Genomic DNA, 4,255 nt, shown 5'->3' on the forward strand with positions numbered 1-4,255 from the left:
TACTTAATCAAACACAAATCGGTTCTTTTCAGAACCATAATTTTTTTCCAAATAAATAACTAGGATAAGAAGAAACAATGCAAATAATTTGAGAGCTCGTACTATTTTTGAATTTAAGTCTAAACATAAATAAAATGGTACTAGGGCTGTAATAAGTAAGCTGTAATATACTAATTTATTTCTTTCTCAATAAGGAAAAAAATTAAATAACGGTGGCTTACTCAAGTTAGAAGTAAAAAATAATTTACTTGTACGTGCCCTTACCTGCTGCTGCGGGCACGCAAAATTTATTTTCGACAAATTTTGTTAATTTGATAATCAAAACAGCATATTTTCAGTTTTTCATAAGGGTCTCAGGTTTTAGTAGTAAGAAGATTTACTCTTACATGCATGCCCTTTTGGAATTTGGAATATACCGTAGATATACATTCATGTATATTACCGGAATATTTGTTTTGAACATACTAGGTATATTCACCTGCACATATACACAATATGCACATACCTGGCATGTTCATCTGCACATATACCCAACATGTACATATATGTACATATCTAGGATATACCTTTTATGAACTTTGATGAATATACATGCATGTATATTCCCGCAATGTTCTGTATATTTTTTGAACATTCTGGGATATTCATAGAATATCAAATGCTATCTGGGTTGGTATACTTTATAAGTGGTATAAATTTTAGTTCCAAATATTCATAACTTTTTGTTCATTCCTATTTGATATGTAAAAAGGGCTCCTGCTAGATTCTAAATACATTTTTCTTGAGACGTCGGAGAGACCTCTGAGGCTGTATTTTACTCGCAAAGAGTTATACTACAACGTACAGTAAATGAAAATTTCATTACTGACTGACCAAAAAAAGTTATGGTACCATTTGCGTGAAACAAATCTAAATTAATTATTGAAAATTAACAAAACGCTGAAATCGACGGCTTTTTTTTATTTTTGAGTAAACTAATGAACGGATTTTAATGTAGTTTATCTGATATCATAGGTATTTTTAATACTTGAAAGAAAGGATAAATTTTTTTTCAATAGCATCAACGGTTCAACAATTATGCACAAAAAACGGGCTTTCGCACTGTCTTTAATTATTTATAAATAATTGTTTATAAACAATGTTCCACAGCCGGAAATCGAGCACAAACTATTGTCTCAATATTCTGACATCCTTCCGAACAACTTCCAATAATCTTTTTCCATCATTTTTTCAGTGCCCGAAACAGGCCTTTTAAAGCCTAATCCGACTGGACTCAAAATACGCTTCAGCCCGGTTTGAGGTACAAACCAATATTTATCATGGGCCAAAATAACATGTGACTAAAAATCACAGATACTTGGAACAGGTACGAGCTTGGAACAGTCACACTTGGAACCTGTGACTGAAAAGTACTGGTTTGTGGCATCCCTACCATAGAGTAAGTAAAATTACTTTACTTTCTCTATGATCCCTACTCACTATTGTATGATATTGGTATGGAGTTAATTGGTTTTGGTAAACACAGAACATACCCCCATAGCGGGGATATTTTGTGTTGGTAAAGTTCGTATTTACCAACGAACCCCAAACTAACTTGCGCATGTCATTTAAACAAGGAGTCAAGTTGGCTAAAATGCTAGTGTCAGTTCATGTCGAACCACGGCAGAGATGCCAGGTCTACCGATTTGTCAAGGAATCTACCGATCTATCGATACGGATTTTTACCGAAAAATAATAAATAAAATTTAAAAAATTTACAGTGGATGAAATATTGAGATATGGAGATGATACATATTCATGTTTCCAATTTTAATGAATTTTATTTGTAACTTGCTTATTCTGCCTCACTCATCAGTCAATCTAGAACGGGTATTTCCACAAGTTAATCTAATAAAAACTAAGTTGAAAAATAAGTTAAAACTAGTACAATTTCATCTTTACTTCACACCAAGAGATATATTGGTAGCGACAATTGTCATAGTTTTGAAACTGAAGATAAGCTTGTGTTATCTATGAATGAAAATATCTTATATAAGGATAATTTGGAATACTGAGGATATTTTTATTTAAAAGGAAGAAGTGTTTAGTTCGTGAAATTAGTATTAATAATTTTATTAGTAATATTTATGATGAAGATTTTATTTTTTTGTGTGTTTATTATTTTATTTTTGTTAACAATGTGTTGACCTTTTTAAAGAAATATTATAAATATACCTATTGACACCTATGCTTATTTTAGTATTGCTGGAAGTTCATAAAAATTCAAGTTTGCAAAACGTGCGATTTTGTGGAGCCCTTAAAAATGAAAGAAAAATGAGTCTACTGACTTTTTACGATATCTACCGAAAGATGTCGAGCTTATCTGTCGAAATTCGATTTTCGGACCTGGCAACGCTGGACCACAGACTGTCAGATCTGTGACATACATATGGAGATCTATGGTTAGACCACAGACTGGTTAGACAGACACAGTTAAAGAGAAGTGGTCAGTGGTGTGTTAAACGTGTGGGGTTCCTAAGTTGAACCTGAACTACCTCCCTGCTTTTAATCAATTGGTTTAAATGTAAGTACTGCTTGTATTTTGAATTATTACTCTAACATGTTTTGCTTTGTTAACAATTTGTGTCAAAATGTGCTGGACCAAATGATCTTTTATTTGCCATGTTTGTTGTGCAATTGTTGTGGATAATGGCGCACTTTACTACCTACTCATCCTAAAGATAGTTAACTAACTGATTTCTTTAATATTAGATTATATTCGGCTAGTGAATGTAGTAGTTGTTTGCTGGATTAAGTCAAGTGAATATTTAAACTTTGTTATGCAGACAACATTGGTGTAAACTGGCCCACATGGCCTTGTGGTATCACAGTAAGGTGCTCATGTACTTTATGTTTTTCGGATGTTTGCGTTCTTTTTCATTTTGCCTTTACGTACACTTAAACGACGGTAGTTTTAGTGCAAAAAAAATCGGATTGTCCATAGAATCATAGCTGAAAATATTTATAAACTTTGTGCAGCGTTGCCAGACTGAACCGCGACAAAGTGTTGTAGGAGAAAAAAAATAATTCTAAGTAAACCAATCCAATACTAAAACAAATTAAACTAAGCCAAAACGGTTTCCTTAATCAATATATGGCATTTGCTTAAAGGGAATTTGCCTTCTCGCAAAGTTCAAGTATAAATAATGATGCATGGATGAAATAAGTGGCAACATTGCACTCTGTTGAATTTGTGAATCACCTGGAGCCTGACATTGACGTATAACATTCCATGCAAGGGCGCTCAAAACAAGAAAAGAAAAACACGTGTGAGGAAGTAATTTAACCGCATTCAATCAGAAGCTTTAACTTGAGTCCCGAAATGTTTCAAAAAAATCGTCTATCTATGTCAAAAACTATTGCAGTGGGCAATGGATCGTAGGTTCAATTTTGTGCGTCCAATAATCGAATCAATTGTTAGTTCTTAAAACAAGATTTAAAAAAAGAAAATCTCATTTTCAATAATGGGTCGTTTGAACATGTTCAAACGACCCTTTCAAAAGTTAGAAAATGTTTTTTCTACAAGTTTATGGATGATCTGCATTTTTAGCACTATTAGAACCTTGTATGTATGCCGATTGAGGTTCCTTTTATTTGAAATGGTTGGTTCATTGTCGTTTACTTTATGTTTTCTAGGGCAAACTTGAAAATCCATTCAAATCCAATCTGTTAAAGAAGAAAGAAACCATTGTTATCAACTCTTGAAGAAAATATCAGGTAACAATAACATTGAATATTTCCTTCGTATGCAAATCTGTCAATTTGAAGTGTGCAATTATCACTCAACGATCAACGTCACTTAAATACTTAAGCGACACTTAAAACTAATCTGCTGCACCGTCCAACTTTATCATCCGCTTAACTAAGTTTCACCTAGTTCAGGAATTTTTGATAATTTTAAGGATTTCTTACCTGCCTAATTTGAAAGCTTCTGACCATAGAGAAAGTAAAATAAGAGAGGTGGCGGTATAATGTTAAAACTTGGAACCGCGTTGCGCTACAACCGGCTGACCGTCAATAACCGGAAGCTTTGCCGGTAAAAACAGGTATCTAGAAGTACAGGTGCAACAGGAAGCTAGTTAGAAGCGGGAATTTTAAATTTTTAAAGGTACAAAATACTCCGGGTACCCAAATTTCGGTGTTTACACATGTTCTCTCGGTTATTAATGGTAATAGAAAATGTGCTGTTTACTCAACAGGGTGCAAACAAATTCCT

The 4,255-nt window shown here is 33.3% G+C and overlaps 2 protein-coding genes across 6 annotated transcripts in view; both read left to right on the forward strand.

Annotated features, from left to right (window-relative positions):
- Positions 1-4,255, forward strand: part of LOC109539240 (lysine-specific demethylase 3B) — a 56,113-nt gene that overhangs the window by 40,337 nt on the left and 11,521 nt on the right. The window lies entirely within an intron of this gene.
- Positions 2,435-4,255, forward strand: part of LOC109539280 — a gene marked incomplete at its 5' end in the record, with an annotated part of 6,882 nt that continues 5,061 nt past the window's right edge. Inside the window, 2 exon segments of the mRNA XM_019906932.2 lie at positions 2,435-2,563; positions 3,676-3,756.

The sequence above is a fragment of the Dendroctonus ponderosae genome, unplaced genomic scaffold (genome assembly GCF_020466585.1).
Source record: "Dendroctonus ponderosae isolate FM_Combo_2020 unplaced genomic scaffold, Dpon_F_20191213v2 Dpon_F_20191213_7, whole genome shotgun sequence".
In the NCBI taxonomy this organism is placed as follows: Eukaryota; Metazoa; Arthropoda; class Insecta; order Coleoptera; family Curculionidae; genus Dendroctonus; species Dendroctonus ponderosae.